Genomic DNA, 21,247 nt, shown 5'->3' with positions numbered 1-21,247 from the left:
TATAATGAGAAAGAAGAAGAATATATAGGCATTGTTTCAGCCTCCTCTCATCCTTAGGGGTCGAGTCCCTAAGATGAGCAGCTAATCTAACCAACACTGAACAAGAAACAAGAATATAGGCATCTCAACAACTTGCCTCTAAAAGTGAAAAACGGATTCATTTGAGCTCAAATTGATTTCTAATATAATGAATCTACCCTCTATTACTATTTATCTATCATATCTACATGCAAAGTCATAATTTAAAATGGTAAAACATCCTCCATGAGGTAAAACCCATGAACACAGTCAAAAAAATGGAAAAATATCCATCCTGTGCAAAACTTGCCCTATGCGCAGCGCCACTGGTCCAACGCGCAATGCCGCTTTCAGGTCCCTTTTAGAGGCCTTCCCGACATCCAAATTGAGCCCGGGATAGCTCATTAGAAATACTCAAGTCTAATTTCCAAAACACCTAGCATTTCTACATTTGAAGCTCATTTGACCCCTCAAAACGTGATTTTCCCAAGACTACTCTTGTGTGTCCAAAAAGTGGTAGAAAGGTCATTTTTAGTGTGTTTTTGGACCTTTGGGTGGACCAGTTCTGCCCCAAAAACTTAGAAAATCTATAGGGTGCATGTACTCATCGCTCTGAATCCAAAAATGCAAAACATTTCTCCATTGGGTGCCCCTAGGAAGAGCGCAGCGCCAATGGCGCTGCGCGTTTAGGCAGTTTTCCTGTGTGTAGAATTTCAAAATTTGCAAATGACAAAAATTCCTTCAAACTTGCCCAAAATTGGTGAGCAACACCACCATCAAGCATCTTGATGAGCCAAGGAATCTTCAGCAAGCAACCTAATCCTATCATCCTCCTTTTTATCTTTCAGAGCCCGCCTTAGCCTAGCTTTCATCTTTTTGACCCTCATGTTGCAAATCTTGTTTCAGGTCCTGTAATGGTAGGCCATGTACCTGATCATATGATTGTCTCTATTCGCCTTCTACAACATCTTTTCAAGGTGCAAATTGACTCTCTCAATCCAAGTCTCTCTATCATCTCCAATCTCCTTCTCAATAGGAGTCAAAGTGACTTGTGCCTCTTTGTCACTTTGTCGTTTTTCCTTGGGAAGTTCTATCTCCATGAGGACTTGTTTGTCACTCAATTTTTTTTTTCTTGTTCCAAATGTGTGATGACATACTTGGCTCTCTTGAAATTATCCATCAATTCTTGGACTTGAGCCTCCTTTTCCCGTATGATGATGTCCTTTATTGTTTCTTCATCCTAAGCCTCTAAGTCAATTGTTTCCATGCCATGATTTGTATAATGTTGTTCCGTCTCATCATGCTCTGTCAAATCAAAGTCTCTTTCTTCCTCCTCATCATCAAAACTTTCCTCTGACATCTTTTCTTTTCCTTTGTGCATTTGCTTCACCTGTACCTACTGTGTTGATGAAGAAAGCAAAGCCCCTTCCACATCCTGTGGAGCAAGCATTTGCCTATGGGTTGATGAATAAGGCAAGGTCCCTTCCACATCCTGTGGAGCAAACACTTGCCTATCAGCTACAAATAATCTCCTTGTGCCCCTATGATATGTCATGAAGGTCCCAGGCACCTTAGTAGCTCTAGTCTCTTTGGCTTCCTCATCCATTTTCACTTGATCACTACTAGAAGGTCCCCCTACTTCTTGAGACAATGGTGGAGGAATTTGAGGACCCCTCAAGATGTCATGAGCAATAAACACTACAAGAAAAAAGGTAATTGGTGAGGGTCATGCTTGTGATAGACCTTTAAGGTTCATCACCAATGTCACATATGGTGATGGTCTTTAAAAAGCTTTGTTGTAAGTGTATATAGTGATGGTCCTTTAAGGTTTGTCACCAAAGCTATTTTCAATGACACTTTTGGTGAGGGTCATTAAAGGCCCGTCACTAATTCTCTCTTTGGTGACACTTTTGGTGAGGATCGTTAAAGGCCCATCACTAATTCTCTCTTTGGTGACACTTCTAGTGACAATATTTAATTGACCCTCACCAATGCTCTTTTTGGTTACTTTTGGTGACGATAAAAAATGTTCGTCATCATTGATCATTCCAATGAGTGACGCTATGTACCTGTTACTATATTTTTTGTCAGTAGATAATGGTTTAAGACTATTGTTGTGGAGTCTTTTTCATTATCTATGCAAGGTCATAGTGGTTATAATCAGTCAATTTGTTAAGAAGTAATTAGTGTGTATCATTTCCCTCAAGTCATAAGAATATAGTTTTTGTATTAGTCAACACACAATTCATCTCTATTAGGTTTATTATCTAGCAAATTTCCTTTAAATAAAGTTCCACTAGGTGTGAAGGAACTATATTATTTAACACATAATCAAGCTCTTTCAATTCTATTAATGAGAGAGACCTAGCACTCCTCAACACTCATGGCATAGCTTAACATACTTTGGAATAGTACACTAACATTCCTTAGCACCTCTCATGTCTTCAAACATCTTTGTACCTAGAACATCTTGATATGATTAGGATGCTGAAGCACGTCTTGGCATGCCCTAGCATAGCATAGCACTCCCCTATCATGTCTTGGCATGCCTTGTAGTCACTAGCATGCCTTGGAACACCTTGGCATAACATTGCATTGACAAACATTAGCACTTGGCACACATTCGAACTTGGCATGTACTGGAACATATTATTAGTGTGCCTAGCATGCCCCTTTTGAAAAATATAAAGTCATGACTTATTAACCCTCTTATGTGTTCATTTCTTTACGTTTTAGCTTGGTTATTCATTTTATTGCTTTTAAATTGGCATACTCTGGCACCCTGCACATCCTAGCATGTCTTAGCACCTGGCATGCCTTGGCATTATTTGGCACATGTTAGCACACCTCAGAACTACCTAGCACACTCTAGCACTTCTTGACATGTCTTGATACTCCCTGGCATGCCTTAACCATGCTTAGCATACCTTGTCACTCCCTCCTTGGCATGACAGCTAACACTCATTGACACTCCCCACACACCCTCAAATTCATTCACTTCCATGCATTTTGACCTAGTTCTCACTTGTGTTTTCCTAGTACTCCCTAACACTCCTTAGCATGCATTGACACTCTCTAGCACACCTTAGCACTCTTTGATATTCTCTTCCACTTCATAGCATGCATCACACTCCCTGATGCACATTGGCACTTGGCACGTGTTCGCACTTGGCAAGTCTTTATAGCATGTTTGGCATGTGTTGAGATGGATTGGTATGCTTTGGCATGGTTTAATATTAAATTTATATTAGATCAATTATTGGAAACTAAATGAGAAGAAACAAAGGATGATTTGGTACTTAGAATGCATTGACACTTGGCACTTGGCACCTATTGGCACCTAGCTAGTGTTGGTGTGCCTAGCATGTCCCTCATGGAAAAGGTATATTGATGACTCAATAACCCTATTATGTGCTCATTTCCTTGTAGTTTAACTTGTTCCTTGCTTTTGTTGCCTTGACAGACCCTGGCATGCATTGTCACACCCTTGTACATCTTGGCATGCCTAAGCGCCTCGCACATCTTAGCTTGTTTGACATGTCTTCGTACTATCTGGAATGTGTTAGCATGCCCTAGCATTCCCTAACACACCTTGGCAGTCATGACCTCACAAATAGCATTACATTTTTCCATGAATTGGGAACCTTACATTCACTAGAACACCTTGGCACTCCCTAGTTTTCATGCCCTTAGTTATCCTCCACAATGTCCTAGGTTGATGAGGAGATCGACGGAGGTAACCACATACCAAGATTTTAGTTTGGTATCTAGCCCTACCAAACTAGGGAGGGATCTCTCTATGAAATAATAGCCAAGAGATGACTGGAATGTAAAGGATTTTAGGCTAGATAGCTAGGATCAGGTGGGTTTTGGAAAATTTAGGGTTTTGTTGCTGGATAAGGGAGAAAAACTAGGTAGCTAGGTCAGAGGATCAAAGGATTACATCAGCAAATATATAAAGGAACAATGTAGCATTACTTTTGTGATGCATCTTAGGGTTTGTCGATTTAGTGTAGTGTTTAGAAGAAGAAAAAGGTCTTAATGAGCATGAAACATGAATTCATTAAGCAAGAAAGCAAGTAACACATAATGATTTTTCCATCAAAACAGAGCTTTATGCGAAGAATTATTCTTATAAACTGTAAGGAAAACCATTGAAGAATTGATGAATGGAAAGATAAGATGAATATCTTTCATATAAATTTATAACAGAGAAAACAAAACATCACAAACTTACTGCACATGAATTCCTAGATAATAGTTGCAAATTGTGTCTTTTGATTTCCAGAAAATGTCCAAGTACAAGCTACAATAGTTCTCTCATCTGAAATCCAACCCATTCTATCACTGAGAAACTAATACATAAATACCAAAACAACATATCCCCACTCTCAGGGGTTGAATCCATGACTCTAGGAACTGTTCCATGAGGTGTTCTAACCAAACCCTAATGTCTAGAGAAGTTAAAAACAACTTCTACAATTAACTTTAACTCCAACCTCTCTCATAAATGAGGTCAAATTTACATCAAAACGGATTACAAAGACTAACCACCCATTATTTACATTTACGTTTACCCTTCACATTCATATACTTCACCCTTTTTACTTTTACCAAAGTCAAACTAGGAATTACAAAAAATTACACAGTGGAAATTTAAAAAAAACCTCAGAAATTTCCAAGTGTGCAGCGAGCTATTGGAGGCCATTTTTGAGTGCCTTTCTAAAGTCCAAATCCAGATCTGAAGCTTGTTTTGGAAATCTAGGAGAGTTTAGATGTATATAGAGTATTTTTTCACTCAAAATGACCCATTTTTTGCTGATATATGGCCATTCTCCCAAGGTGTCTCCAGGTGCGCAGCGAAATGGAAAAAGAGGGGCAAAAAGGTGATTTTTGGCCTCTTTTTTGAAAATTTCTCAAAACCTGAGCCCCAAACCAGGAAAGTGGGAAAATGGGTTTTGAGAGGGGGTCATAATATTTCCAAAAATGTTGATTTTCCATCATCTGGAGCCTCGAGGAAGAAGCACAATGTGAGCTTGCGATGCTCCTAGACAGAAAATTGCTAAAAATTGCAAGTCTACACCAAAACACAAAATTTTCTCCAAACACTCCAAAAATTTGTCCAAATATGCCTAATGAGGCATGTTATGCAATCATGGATGCATCAACAAGAAAATATAACTTACCGTTCTCCTCTTGGTTGATTAGGGTTTCCTTGAGTTTTTCCTGCAACTACTTGATTTTGACCTTGGCAACCTAATTCCTTGTGTAATAATGGATGGTAATTTTCTTTCGCAACTTGTTATCCCTGTTGGCATTTTCAAGGAGCTTCTCAAGGTGGCAATTGACTTTCTCAAGCCAAAATCCCTGTCCTCATTTATTTCCATGGAAATCCTATCTTCAAATGTCAATTCTTCCTTTGGTGGCTTTTGTTCTCTTTCCTTTTGAAGAGAATTCCTAAGACCCATTGTCCTTGGTCTCTTCCATGCCACATGTCTTTCATGCTTCTTAGTGTCGTCATGGTCCACCACTTCTTTGCCTTTCATCTCTTGTTTCTTGGCTTTGAATTTCTCTTTCTCCATGACTAGTTGTTTTGCCTTAAGTTGATTGTTTTCTTGCTCAAGGAATGAAATGATGAATTTGGCCCTTTCCAAATTTTCCTTGAGCTCCATGATCTAAGAATGCTTCTCTTTGATCACTTTTTGTAGGGTTTTATGCTCATTATGTGCCTCCAAAACAACTAGGTCAAAGTCATGCTCAATGGGCTCCTCATCATGTAAAGAAGCCTCATGATGTGATGGTGATCCTTGTTCTGTTGATGTAGTAGGTTTGGCACCTTCCTCAATTTGAGGAGAAAACACAAGCCTTCTGCATCTCTGATATGTCTTGGTCACCTTAGGCATAGGTGCCTTGGAAACCTCATCATGTTTCCTTGATGACCCCACCTCCATGGGATGTACTGACATGGTTTGGTGTTGGCTTGGTGAAGTGGTTATATGCATTTTCAAGGTTGCCTTAATGAAGGTGTCCCATGTCACGTTCTTCTCTGTCAAATGATGGAGTACTATAACCTTTATGAGGCTATGGTGAAATAGGCTGGGATAATGCACTTTTCCTTTCAATTTCACCCTTTCAGACATTTTGGTTAGGTTCTTATACAAGTAGCTAGACAAATTTAGAGACTTGGAAACTGTAAAGTGCATGAGCAGTCTTATGTGGTATTGATATAGCCTAGAAAATATGCCCTCACATGTGAAGAACTTCATGACAACCTTCATCAATGGTCATATCTCTCCAACAAGTATCTGAATGGGAAAACATGTGAGTGAGCTCCTTTGTATTGTGATTTCAAGTAGGGTTTGTACTCTTCTAGGTCTAGGTTCATGCCTTTGAACCAGTTTTCACCATAGTTTGGTATGCCTATAGCTTGAGAGATGAAATCCACTGAAAACATGAAAGCATTCCTTGTAATGGTGATCTTTTCTTCCTTCAAGGTGAGGGTAAATATACTTATGAGATGCTCATGGTAACCTACTTCCTGCACTCTTTGAAAAAACCCTAAACAATTGACATATTTAAAGAATTTCATGACAAATGGGGAGGAGGTGACTTCATTTCCATTAGAGGGCTCAAACCTCAGTATCTTTCCCCCCTTGTTGTACTTCCTCTTCTTTGATGGTGATGAGTCAGGCTCCATACTTCAAATCCTAGGTGAAAGGCAAGCAACAACAATGAAATTTGTTGCTATGAGGGAATGAGGTGGTATGATGGACTTAGGAGTTGCCTAAATTTGTAAGGAAATTTAGGAGGGTAGGGGTGATGTCAGTGAGTAGGGGAAAAAGGAATTTTGGGAAATGAGTGAGGGGAGGGGGTGGAAAAGGCCAAAACACAGGCCTATCCTAGAAAGAGATATGGTAGATTAGGGTTTAGAGGAAAATGATGGAAAATGAGGGGATAAGGGTTTGTGATCGATGGAAATGGTATATTAGTTGCAAACGGAGGTGTAGGGAGAAGGAATTTAGGGTTTAGGGCACCAACTCATCATTTGAGGATCAAAACCATGAAAATCATGTAAACCCTAGAAGAAGAAGTATTTGATCATTTTCTTGACATATGAGGCAAAGGAGGGCATGAAAATGATTAAAATTACTTGTTATAGAGCCTGGAGGATGAAATGAGTGATGAGGAGATTTGAAAAATGAAGTTTGGTGGTCAAACAACAATTTTGGACAACTCTGCCCCATGCGCAGTGAAGGATTCATGTGCATAGTGTGCTGTCCAGGTGCACAGTGAAGGCTCTCTGTGCGCAGCGAGAGCCAATTTTTGCCAGTGAGGGCTATGGAATCACAATTTTTATCAAAGGAGGGGGGAGATCAATGCTAGGATGGTATACGAGTGAAAATGAGTGTGAATGAGCTCCTCCATGTGCTTTTATAATTTGATTTTTTTGTTTAAGTTATTAATGAGGTAGGATGGCCCACCTCACCAATTCACTTTCTTTTTTAGTTTTGTAGCCTTAGGACCTCTTCTTGTAACTTTAGAACCTTAGGAACATTATTACATCCAAAAACAAAAATTACATTTCAAATCAAGTGTTATTGAACAAATTTACCTATTGTTACTCCTCATTTCTTGGATTTATACATGAAATGACTGATTTTGTGACCTTAATCCTAATGACCTAATGGTGACACTAAACTGAATGGAGACCATGATTATGTGACTTAAGTGATATTAATGATTTTTTCATGATGGTCGACTCAACTCAGTGATGAAAGTGACCGGCATATGAAATTCTTGAGGGAGTGGAAATAGCCCTTAACACACTAACCAATGACCAAATTTTTATTTGAAGACTCACTGAAATGACAAAAAATTGACTATATACCCTAACAACACCTTGTAAGAGCATATTTGATCACTGGTGACAAGCTGAACTAACTGACACTAGCACCCTCACAGGTAACCTTATTTTTTTTGCGACTTGGGAACTCAAAAAATTCATTAGCAAAACAATATTGTGCCCAACCCAAAGTCTCCCTTTCTCCAACTTGAGGTCAACCATGCCAAGTTGGAGGTCCACCAAGTCGAATTTCAAAAAGTTCTAGAACCCTGTCAACAATTCTAGCTTGGCGAAATTGTGAAAAATAGGTCTCAAAGTGCCACCTGTAACTCTAAGACAGTAACTGTTGTGTAAACAATGAGAGAGGCTTTTGTTTTTGGGTATGTTATGAACAAAAACCTCCTCCCATTTTCAAAAATACTTTCCCATTTGTTCAGAATCCAAGCTTGAAGTTGGTCACACATAAACGCAACAAATCTTTGCAGAGGCGCAACAAATAGTTGACTTGAAATTTTGATGACTTGAATGAGGTTTTGAGTGTTGTTGAAGACCTGTGAAGAAACTTGGAGATGTCCACTACACCCTGGAGCCTTTAAACCATGCAAAAACATCATTTTAACCTCTTCAAACTTGATTCCAAAACTGACCGTCTAGAAGCACAACGAAAAGAGCAGCAAGGAAGACAAACTCATATCTCTTTAACCATAACACTTGTGCAAAAACTAAAGGAGGTTATTTTGATTGGTTCCATGTTTAACTAAAACCTCCTTTTGTTTTCCAAAATTCATCTCCATGGATACATTAACATATTTTACCTTTAAAAATATTTTATTTATATTTTATCAAAACACATTAACCACCATATCTACTGTCCATAATTGTTGAATCAGGATGCATAGAATTGAGATTGACAACTCAATTACCCAAACGAAAAAAGATGAAGCTCTATTACAGAAACTCCACGCCCATAATTTTACTAGTTGGTTAAAACAACAGGTAACGATATTATTTATATTATAAGTGTACTTAAAAATCAGTGTATGAGAATATTGTCATGTAGGAAATTAAATATTTTTTCAGAGGTTAAATGTATGGATTCTAACTACATTTAAAAATATAAAACTATATAGGTGGAAGGAGATGGAAAGGTGTCTGATATGCTTAAATGGCTAGCGTGTGGCCTGAGGAAATTCGTGAATAAGTACAAAGGATTCCTAATCAATGGTTATAGCTTCCATACAAAAAGCATAGAGAATGAGAGAACCACCAAAAATAGTGGTGTGTGTATGGAAGCTCAAACAATGATGAGATCAAGTTCCAAAGATGCAAACCCTTTACTTCAAAACACAATAGTTTATGGAGTGGTAGAAGAAATAATTACATTGGACTATTTTTGTATGGAGTACATATTGTTCAAATGTAATTGGATTGATGTATACAAAAAGAGAGGTATCAAAACTAATGATTTGGGTTTAACAATGGTGAATATGAAGAAATGCTTAAGTCAAAATCATTGGAAAGATGATCCATTCATTCTAGAATCGCAAGCTAAACAAGTATTCTATGTACAAGATCCAGTTGAGATTGACTGGTATGTAGTGTTAACATGTCCAAAAGGATTGAGAAATAATACATCATATGAACCCGAGTATGCAAATTCGTCATAGGTTGTAGACTTTCAAGAAACAAAATGTGTAAGTGAAGAACATATCGATGATGTCGATGTCAATATTGACGTGAAGGTGGATTATGTCCATTCAGATTGTGAAGGAATATGGTTGAATATTAAGAAATAAAATATATCAATTTTGTTATTTTGTTTTGGGAACTCCAAAATTGATATTTGATTATGAAGAGAGATTCCTTTGTTTCTTATCTATAAAATGTTTTAGACCCATCTAGTAGATCTATTTTTAGTACCTATGTAGGTTTTAACCTCGTACAGAAATTACCTGCATACGAATTCTAAAACACAGAAAATAAACAATGCGAGATCATAACACATAAAACACATATACACAGAGATTTTCCCTTAGATCCCAAAACCGAGACTACCTGCTTGATTTTTTGTTATATTCCTTTCAATGTTACAATACATATTTATACATGCTGAAGCATCCAATACCATGGACCAAAAACCATCGCGTCCAATACCATGGACCGAAAACCATCACATCCAAAAAACATGTGCGAAAATCATGCACAAAACCATAGGTGGGTTCGCCCAACCTAACATAGGGTCCAAACCCAAAATTTTCCGGGGTGCTGCCCCGGACCCCATAAAGTGGGGTTACGGGTGCCCTTCAAACCCCTTGTTAACTACATGGAAAGACTATAACACAACCCAACATTCTCCCACTTGTTTTCTTTCCACAGGGAGCCACAAGAGAGCTTAGTCATTTTGCCAGCCCTGAAATGCCCATTGTCTCTCTAAACCAAGAGAACTTCTCAAAGCTCACAGATTTTGTCAATGCATCTGCAGTATTCTTCAAAGTGTCCACCTTTACCAGCAACACCTTTTTGTCTTCTATCATATCCCTCACAAAGTTATAATAAACATCAATGTGCTTTGTCTTTGAATGATATGCAGGGTTCTTTGCCAAGAAAATTGCACTTTGGCTGTCACAGTCTATCCTTATAGCTTCCTGTACTAACCCCATACTTGAACACAATATTTGCAACCAAACTGCTTCCTTGCTTGCATGAATGGCTGCCATGTATTCTGCCTCTGTAGTTGATAGTGCCACTACAGATTGTTTCTTACTCATCCAACTGACTACACCTCCAAATAGGTTAAACACATACCCACTTGTAGATCTTCTCTAATCCAGATCTCCAGCACAGTTTGCATCAACAAAGCCATGAATATCCAACACTCTGTCCAATCCTGGTCTTACTAGGTAGCACAGACCATAATCACTAGTGCCACACAAATACCTGAAAACCTTCTTCACTGCTGTCCAATGCTCCTTTCCTGGTTTTGACATAAACCTGCTCAATACTCCCACTGCATGTGCAATGTCTGGTCTAGTATAGACCATTGCATACATCAGGCTACCGACTGCACTTGCATATGGAACTTGGAACATGTCATCTTCCTCTTCTTGTGTCTTGGGACATTGTTCAGCAGATAACCTCACACCTACAGGAATAGGAACCTTCACCGGTTTACTATCCTGCATATTAAACCTCTGCAGTATTGTCTCAACATACTTCCTCTGGTTTAACCAGAGCTTCCTCTTTGCCCGATTTCTTTTAATTTCCATGCCCAAAATATAGTTTGCAGCACCAAGATCTTTCATGTCGAATTTGGAGGACAATTGGGTCTTTAAATCCTGGATAATTTCTTTGTCATTTCCAACCAGCAACATATCATCCACATACAAGACCAGATAAATAACGCGTTCACCAATTAATTTAAAATACACACAGTCATCTGTTTTGCTTGTGGTGAAGCCAAGTCCTTGTATAAATGTATCAAATTTCTGATACCACATCCTTGGTGACTGTTTTAACCCATACAGAGACTTCTTTAACTTGCATACCAGTTCTTTCTTACCCTTCGCTGCAAAGCCTTCAGGTTGCTTCATGTAGATTTCCTCTTCCAGATCCCCATGAAGAAATGTTGTCTTCACATCCATCTGTTCTACCTCAAAATCAAAAGCAACAACAATAGATAAAAGTAATCTAATAGAAGTTACCTTGGCAACAGGAGAAAAAATATCACCAAAATCAATTCCCGGCACCTGGGAATAACCTTTTGCTACCAACGAAGTTTTGTATTTCTCCACTTTTCCTTCTGCATTTGTCTTCTTTTTGAACACCCATTTGCTGCCAATGGGTTTCCTTCTAGCCGGCAACTCCACCAGATTCCAAGCCTCATTTTTTGTGCAAAGATGCCATTTCATCAACCATGGCCTCTTTCTAGAGTTTTCCATCATCTAAATCTACCGCTTCCTTCATAGTTCTGGGATCATCGTCAGTAATAGATAAAGCAAAATTTGAACAGAAAGCAGGTGGACTATACCTTTCAGGCTGCCTTCTTTCTCGAACTGATCTTCTCACAACCAGAGTTTGTGGCTCTTCATCTTCTGATTCCTCCTCTACTGTAGAGTCTGATTCTTCCTCCTTTGGCTCAAACTCTATCTTCTCAAGTTCCTTTCGTTGGACTTCAGGTTTAATAACATCTTTCACCTCTCTGAACACCACATCTCAGCTATATACAACCTTCCGTGTGACTGGGTTCCAAAGTTTATAACCCTTTAAACCATCCTTATACCCAATAAAAATGCACTTTTCATATTTACTATCCAACTTGGTTTGTTTCTCCTTTGGAACATGTACATATGCATCACATCCAAATACCCTCAGATGTGAAAGAGAGGGTTTCTTACCAGTCCATACCTCTTGTTGAGTCTTATCCTCCATTGCTGATGAAGGTGATCTGTTGACCAGGTAACATGCAGTATCCACTGCCTCTGCCCAAAATTCCTGTCCTAACCCGGCACAACTGAGCATGCTTCTTGCCCTTTACATCAATGTCTTATTCATTCTTTCTGCAACTCCATTTTTCTGAGGTGTATATGGATTAGTCTTCTACCATGCTATACCACACTTCTTATAGAATTCTTCAAATTTATTACTACAAAACTCCCCACCGTTGTCTGTCCTCAGCACCTTTATCTTCTTCTCTGTCTGGTTTTCCACCAGAGCCTTAAATTCTTTAAGCGTGTCAAAGACTTTAGATTTCTTCTTAAGGGAATATATCCATGTATTCCTTGAGAATTCATCTATAAATGATACATAGTACACAAACTTACCCAGTGATGGAGCCTTCACAGGTCCAAACACATCACTGTGCACAAGTTCTAATATCTGTTTCGCCCTCTTACTACCAGTGGGGAAACTTACCCGATTCTGCTTCTCATATACACAATTTTCATAGAAATCAAAATCCAGAGAGCTATTACTCATACCTTCTACCATACCCTTACCATGAAGTATCCGAAGACCCTTTTCTCCAATATGTCCAAGCTTTCGATGCCACAACATGGTCTTCTCTGCAGAGACCACTAGATTTTCTGCTCCACTTTCAAGAACCACAGAACTATTGCACCCATCAATAACAGTGCTACCTTGCAGCTTGTACAGAGTTCCAATTTGAACTCCCCACATCAATACCAGTGCTCCCCGAACCATCTTGCAGGTATCCTTCTCGAACACTGTTTTTACACCTGCATCATCTAGCTTGCTAATAGAAATCAGATTTCTGGCTAATGCAAGAATATGTAGAACCCCTGGAAGCATTCTAACCCTTCCACCTTACAACTTCAACTTTACTTTTCCGCGACAAACGATTCTAGCCTTCTTGTCATCTCCCAAGAAGACATCACCACCATCATATTTCTCATACTCGCAAAACCACTCTCTATGGGGAGTGAAGTGAAAGGATGCACCTAATTCAATCAACCATGCCTCATGATCTACATGTGTACTTGAAGAAGCTAAGTACACATCCCCACCTTCATCTGAGGTGGTTTTCGCCTCTTCAGAAGGAGCCTCATCAGGTCCCTTTCCTTTGTCAGGAGCTTTAGATTTACAGTCCCTTTTGTAGTGCCCTTCCTTTCCACATTTCCAGCACACCATCTTTACAGGTTTTCCTGGAGATTTAGATCTCCCACTCGATGACTTATTTTTGTTTATGTTCTGGGTCTTGCCCTATACAGACAAGGCATCACCATTTTGGCTCTCCATATTTTTCCGTCTCATATCCTCCGTCAACAAGGATGAGACTATTTCATCAAAATGCAAGGCAGTTGCATTGCTACCTAGTGCAATAACCAGACTATCCCATGAATCTAGTAGAGAACACAACAAATTGATGCACTTATCTTCATCTGAAATTTTAGTATCAACAGATGCTAACTGACTTACCACAGTATTAAATGCATTCATATGCTCTGTCACCGAGTCTCCATCTTTCATCCTTAGGTTATATAGCTTTTTCCGCAGGAATAGTTTATCCACCAGAGACTTAGATTGGTACAAAGTCCCTAACTTGTCCCACAAAGCCTTCGCCGTAGCTTCCCCTGATACATTCAGCAATACTGAATCTGAGACACACAATCGTATTGTGCTCTTTGCCTTCCAATCCAACTTTTTCCATTCCTCGTCAGACACTTCCGTTGGTTTAGTACCCAGATCTATCGTGATCCACTGGTCTTTATCCACCAACAAATCCTCCATCTTGAGTTTCCACAACTCAAAACTCTGACCATTAAATTTCTCGATCTCTATCTTTCCACTGCTCGCCATCTTCTTTCACCACCAGAATCGATCTCTCAGATCTCCCACTGAACAGGGTCTACCATAGGCCCGAGCGAAACCTCTCAGCAACAAAGGCGTCCCTTTGAAGCCAAAATAGCTATGATACCAAACGTAGGTTTTAAGCCCATACAGAAATTACCTGCATATGAATTCTAAAACATAGAAAATAAACAATGTGAGATCATAACACATAAAACACATATACACAGAGATTTTCCCCTGGATCCCAAAACCGGGACTACCTGCTTGATTTTTCATTATATTCCTTTCAATGTTACAATACATATTTATACATGCCGAAGCATCTAATACCATGGACCGAAAACCATCGCGTCCAATACCATGGACCGAAAACCATCGAGTCCAAAATACATGTGCGAAAATCATGCACAAAACCATAGGTGGTTCCGCCCAACCTAACATAGGGTCCAAACCCAAAATTTTCCGGGGCGCTGCCCTGGACCCCATAAAGTGGGGTTACGGGTGCCCTTCAAACCCCGTGTTAACTACGTGGAAAGAATATAACACAACCCAACACCCTACCTATGATAGAGACTATTTCTTTTCAGCTTGCACCATTAATCTTGTCAAATTGAACACATAAAAAATTGATATGTGAGAAGTTTCTCTAACTTTTATATTTTTATATTTTTTAAGATTGAAGTGAGAATTTTCTATATTATTATTGGAACAAAGCCCTAAAATTTAGTCATTTAAAAGAATCGAGAAAAAATACAAATTTATTGGGCACATGCCATTTGTTTAGCCTTCTTCTGTGACTATTGGTTCCACACATTCAAACAAACAGAGGTAGGCCTTGGGAATGATGTGGGTGCGCTAAGGAGATCACCTACCTCTTGATTACATAGGAAACATTTTCTCATAATCTACTTAATCTATAAGTGGTAGGGCTTCAATTTTTTCCATTTACTGGGAAATCTCACCCAAAAAGTCAACCATTGAAGAATCAATCCTATGCTAAATCACACCTACCTTTTCTTTTTTAATATCTTCGTGAGCTTTCACCTATGAACCTTAAAGTCAGTGCCCTTTAGCACCATAAATGGTGGAATAAAAGGCATTGGAATAGGAGGTAAACTCCATTCCCCTTCACCTTTGTCAATATCTCTAGAGACACCTATAATATATACCCCTCCCTTGACTCAACATGATTCCAGTTCCTTTATAAACCCTCCCTTCAAGGGCATCCTCATAGGAAGAGCTTGTGGTTGAAATATTATGATAAAAAATGGGGCACATCATCCCTTTACAGGGTTTCAAGGGAAGGGTATTGGAAAATAACCGTCTTATCCTCAATAACCCTTAACACCTTCTCAATGCATAAGTGAAACAACATAGTGATAACTGGACCCAAAGATAGTTCTCAACATTCAATGCCAAACTCAAATAGAAAGAATCACACCATGGATTAAGAATTGGCATTTGGTTTTGGTAAAACCAAGAACCTCCTTTCAAGATCATGACCTTGCTTTTAGCATTCTCAAAAGGAAGGTTTAAAACCCACATTAAAAAGGGGAGATTTGCACCTTAGCCTTTGCAACCTTTGCCCAAGACAAATTTATCTAATTGACTATTCTAGATATGTTAGGTCTTGGAATTCTAGAGTACCCAATCAATGCCTTTGAGAGGCCAACTCCCAAGCTCCAACTAGAATTTAGTCCTATTGAAGAGGCAACTTGAATAATCCTACTAAAAGGAGACATTTTTCCTTTCTTTTGATTAATTTACAACAAACTTCAATGCCTCTTCTTTCTTATCTTCCTCTTCCATTCCCAAACAAAAAAATCATTAATCTTAAATCATAAACACTCTATATAGATAAGCATTGGAATATTTTTCCTCAACTCATGGGGTACCTTTAAACCTCAACCCATGCAAGTGGACCTAAGTCCATGGTACAACCCATCACACTCTAAGATGGTTCTAGTTGTCTCCTCAAGACTAGGGCATAAGAAACCTTACAATGCAAAATGCTCAAGCCATCTCAAACTTATGGGCTTTTTGCCTACATGGAACACATTCTAGCTAGTGCTCATCAAACATAATGCACTAACACAACTAACACACACCAAAAGTCCAAGCGCTTAGACTACACCTTCATAAAATGCACCTTCAACTTTGGATGTCCAAAAATAGTAATATCCTAACCCAATATGGCGTATTTTTTTAGATTTGTTTAATTCATTCCTTATCAAATCCTTGCACCTCCTTAAAACTCCATGATAAATCTACTTGAATGGTCACCTTCCAAGTTCCAACACTTCCTTTTGCAACACAAAAAAAACACCTATATATGTTGCAACAACCTTACCAACTTCTTTAGTGGGTTGCACATATATTTCACATTTCTTCTTCACCTTGTAAAGTGATAGTGCAAGGAGAGAGTATCAACTTCAATCAAGGAATGTTCACTTAGTACCACTACCAAGTTGCCTTCCCACAACTTTTCAAATGTATTAAGTTAGCTTCACAACTTCTCATGGTGCATAACGTGCTTGTCTACACCTCTAAGTGAGACCACAACCCCCAACCCCTCTAACTATTCCACCTCTTCAACCCTTGTTAGAGTCTTTTTGGACGTGCACCCATGCCTCAAGTAGAACATAACACTAGCACCCCAAACCTGCATGCCCATTCCATCTTTTATTGCCTTGTTGAGACCACATTATCACACTGCTTAAAATGAAATGTTTACATCTTAAGGCAAAAATATATTTTTCTTAGACAACCTAAACTATGCAAGTGATATGGAGAGGACTCCATTTCCTCAAGATAAAAACATCAGGTCTTACAAACCCATTCACACAACAATTTGAATATATTTAACCTAAAGAAGGGTACATACCCTACTCCTTTCAAATTTGTCATATAACTTTTAAGAAACTAACACATGTTTTTAATTATTAAATCTTTACTATACACTCTCTTTTGTTTACACCCACCTAATATGCAAGAACATTTAAATATTTTCAATACAAAAAACTTGTTTCCTCCTAATAACATTCAAATTCCAATAAAATAACATATGTACCTCCATAAATTTTAATAAACAAATAACATTAAAATTTTCCAAAAATACAATACATTTGTCTCCATAAACTTTAACAACAAAATGGTTACATAAAAACGATAAACTTAAAATTAAATTATTGTTAGGATGATCTTTCAAACCCAACCAAAAACACACATGACGGCGATAGTTTATCAAATGAAACTAAAATACTTAGTATGAAAGTGAAAATGGACTCTAGTTTATCAAGTGAAAATGGACTCTAGTATATCAAATGAAACTAAAAACTTAGCGCGAAAGTGAAAATAGGCGCTACTTTATCAAATGAAACTAAAAGCTTAAAACTTAGGGCATAAGTGAAAATGGGCGCTACTTTATCAAATGAAACTAAAAACTTAGCGCTAGTTTATCAAATGAAACTAAAAAGCTCCCCTTCATTATGCTCTTACCTGAGTTTGAGTTATGGAGGAAAATTTTGGTATATTTAAAAAAAATTAAGCGTTAATTTTGCTTTACGAAACCCCTCCCAACCCTAATCTTCTTTTAATGTTCTAGAGCAGGTAGTGTCTTTTCACTTTTCAATAGGTAGAAGTGAAAACTAGATTGAAGAGATCAAACGCTAGAGTGAAAACTAGATTGAAGAGATTTACGAATGAGGGTTTTACCAGTAGCAAACCCAGTATTGAACCCCATCCGATCTTCAGTTCATTGACAGTGCCAAGGTATGTTTCATATTTAACTTCACTGCATTTCCCTCATTTTCATTTCCCCCATTTTCAGTCTTTGACGCAGAGAGGAGTACACACATCTTAGGTCTCTGGTTCGACATCCACTATTTTTTGGCATCCACACTTGTATGTTTAGGCTTTAATCTCTGTGCTGCATTTTTTTAACTGTTTGCAGGCATGGCATTGGAATTTGATGAGTTTGAAAGGCCATTTATCATATTGAAGGAGCAAGTGCAGAAAATCCGAATGAGAGACTTAGATGCTTAGAAGGCCAACGCAGCGGTCAGGGCCATCACGAGAATCCTCTGCACCTCACTCGGCTCCATACTCTAGAGCTCATATCTTCACTTCTAGCTCAAGTACTCCTGTTGGTTGGTACAAGGTCACCCGCAGTTGGATTGGCAGCTTCATCACGAGAGGCATCCATAAATAATACTCGGATTCCAAGTTTAGGAACAACCGCAAGTGCTTTGGAAGAACCTATAGCACCACCTGTCCAAGTAAAGTATACACACCTTATCGATGGAAAATTTGTTAATGCGGCTTCTGGAAAAACATTTCCAAGATTGGATCCGAGAACAGGGGATTTGATTGTCAATGTGGCTGAAGGTGATGCAGAATACGTGGACAGGGTTGTAAGAGCTGCACGAAAAGCCTTTGACGAGGGCTCATGGCCGAAAATGACTGCTTATGAGAGATCGTGTATTATGCTCCGGTTCGCTGACTTGCTTGAAAAGCATAATGATGAGATTGCAGCCTTGGAAACACGGGACAATGGGAAGCCTTATGAGCAAGCAGCCTTGGTTGAAGTGCCAATGACAGTGCAGCTATTTCTTTACTATGCAGCCTTAGTTGAAGTGCCAAATAAAGTTCCAGTTGATGGACCTTATAGTCAAACAGTACATGAACCTATTCGAGTTGTAGGTCAAATCATCCCTTGGAATTTTCCACTACTTATGTTTGCTTGGAATTTTCCACTAACAACTCTTTATGCAGCAAAACTTTTCCACGAGGCTGGACTGCCTCCAGGAGTTCTGACTATCATTTCGGGATATGGTCCAACTGCGGGAGGTGCAGTTGCAAGGCACATGGATATTGATAAGGTTGATTTTACAGGTTCAACTACTACTGGTCAAGTAGTGCTAGAGTTAGCTTCCAAGAGCAACCTTAAGCCAGTGACATTGGAACTTGGAGGAAAGTCCCCCTTTATTGTATGCGAAGATGCTGATGTCGATCAAGCCGCAGAGCCCGCTCACTTTGCATTATTTTTCAATCAGGTAAGGAGTTGAATCTCTCAAGTATTTAATCTGCATGGAACTCAATATTGTAAAATGTTAATCAAGCCGTTGCTCTTTCTGCAGGGTCAATGTTGTTGTTCCAGGTCACCAACCTTTGTACATGAGAGTATCCATGATGAGTTTGTAGAAAAAGCAAAAGCTCGGTGTTTAAGTCGGGTTGTCGGTGATCCGTTTAGAAAAGGTGTTGAGCAAGGTCCTCAGGTATGCTGTTTTTTGGTCATTACTTAAGCATTGAATACCTATATTAATGCAAAAGTAGAGAAAACAGAGAAAAGTTGCTTGTCTGCATGTAACTAATAGGCAACTGAAAGCGTGATAATCAAAAGCCTGATGCATAAATGGGTCCTTTTGAATAAGAAAGTCAGCTTCTTATTTGTGCTTTGAGGGGTATCATGGTTCACTGCAAAAAGAGAAATATAGGTCACTACAATTGAGAAGGGAACTTGTTGTCTGAGAATGTTCTAGGAAATGCTATCTTCTGAAGAAAATGCTGAGCACTTTGATGTATAATTGCTGGTGGTCCCTGTCACACAAGTTTCTTGGTCTATTTATAAGTTGACTGTTGCAGGACCGGCAGATTAACTCTTAAATTGAGACCTTGGCTGGTCCTTTGTCCTTGAATTTGCATTGCACTTGCACCATGTTAATGCCCATCAGAACCATTTTGTCATTCTTTACTACGTTCTTCAGTTGGTAATTGACAAAGCTCGATTTGTGAAGTCCTCCTTCCATAAATGACAAAAGCATGACTACTTTACTACTAGCATGTTGGGAAGTATTGAGCTATCCAAAGGTTGTTTTTCTTGTAGAAAGTATTCTTTTTTAAATCTGAAGTGTCATCATGTTCTCGGTGGCCTTATTTTGATATTGTTGAGAATTTCTTTTGAAATGCCGCTGATTGACCAGGATCAGTTTAACAAGGTTATGAGTTATATCAAGGCTGGGAGGGAGAGTGGTGCAAAACTTGTAACGGGGGGCGATCAAATTGGTACCAAGGGCTTCTATATTATGCCTACCATTTTCTTAGAAGTTAAGGTATGGGAATAACATTTTGGGGATAATTGCAATTCTGCAAATCTTTCCCCAATTAGTTATGAAAATGCTTACTTCTTACTGGTTTGGTTTTTCTTTTCCACTCTAAACTGGATTTTAACTCTCAAAGATGACTGAAATCCACACATATTCGAGATGACATTATTATGGATTTGTTTGCTACTACCTTTAACTGGTGGAACTAGACACAAGTAATAGGAGTGAGGGTATTGTCAGTTCAAGCACAAATTTTCCTTTACTGCTGAACATGAATGGGGTTGTAGTACTTATCTTACCTCTATTTATGTGACAAAAACAGGATGATATGGCCATAGCTACTGACGAAATATTTGGTCCAGTACAGTCAATTATAAAATTCAATTAAGTATAGATGATCGCTGAATTGATTCTGAAGATATTGATTTCACAATGTCTATTTGAATTTTGATTTAAGAACTGTATTTTTGGTGGATACTATTTGCTGCTATCTTGAACAGAACTATATATGAAGTAATAAAGCGGTTGAATGCTACTCGTTATGGGTTGGCAGCAGGAGTGTTTACAAAGAATATAGAGACCACGAACACTCTTACTCGAGCATTATGTGTCGGAATAGTTTGGGTTAATTGCTTTGACATTTTTGATGATGGTATACCTTTTGGTAGCATAAAATGAGTGGTACTGGAAGAGAGAAGGGTATCTACAGTCTCAATAACTACTTACAGATTAAAGCCATTGTCTCACCTTTAAAGAATCCACCATGTTTGTAGGTTGTTAGTTCCTACAAATGGTTCTATTGTGTGGGGGAACATATTCAGTTCCTGATGGTCTTGTCAAGTCAGTCTAATTTGAATTTAGCTTTCTCTATCAATAATAATGTATATGACCTTCAGATAGGTGTGATGCTCTTGTTTTCCTGTGAACCTGCACAGTCATGTCTCTGTAAGATTCTGTGGTTTCAAAATTTGGA

At 38.6% G+C, this 21,247-nt stretch overlaps 1 pseudogene; it reads left to right on the top strand.

Moving 5' to 3' along the window:
* LOC149183612 (benzaldehyde dehydrogenase, mitochondrial-like) overlaps positions 1-21,047 on the top strand; it is a 67,997-nt pseudogene extending 46,950 nt beyond the window's left edge.
* The last annotated feature ends 200 nt before the right edge of the window (positions 21,048-21,247 follow it).

This window comes from Pinus tabuliformis, chromosome 3_2, assembly GCF_031772625.1.
Source record: "Pinus tabuliformis cultivar Carrire ecotype Pingquan chromosome 3_2, CPIR1, whole genome shotgun sequence".
Lineage (NCBI taxonomy): Eukaryota > Viridiplantae > Streptophyta > Pinopsida > Pinales > Pinaceae > Pinus > Pinus tabuliformis.
Note: the sequence above shows the minus strand (reverse complement) of the source record. Positions and strands in the feature narration are given on the sequence as shown.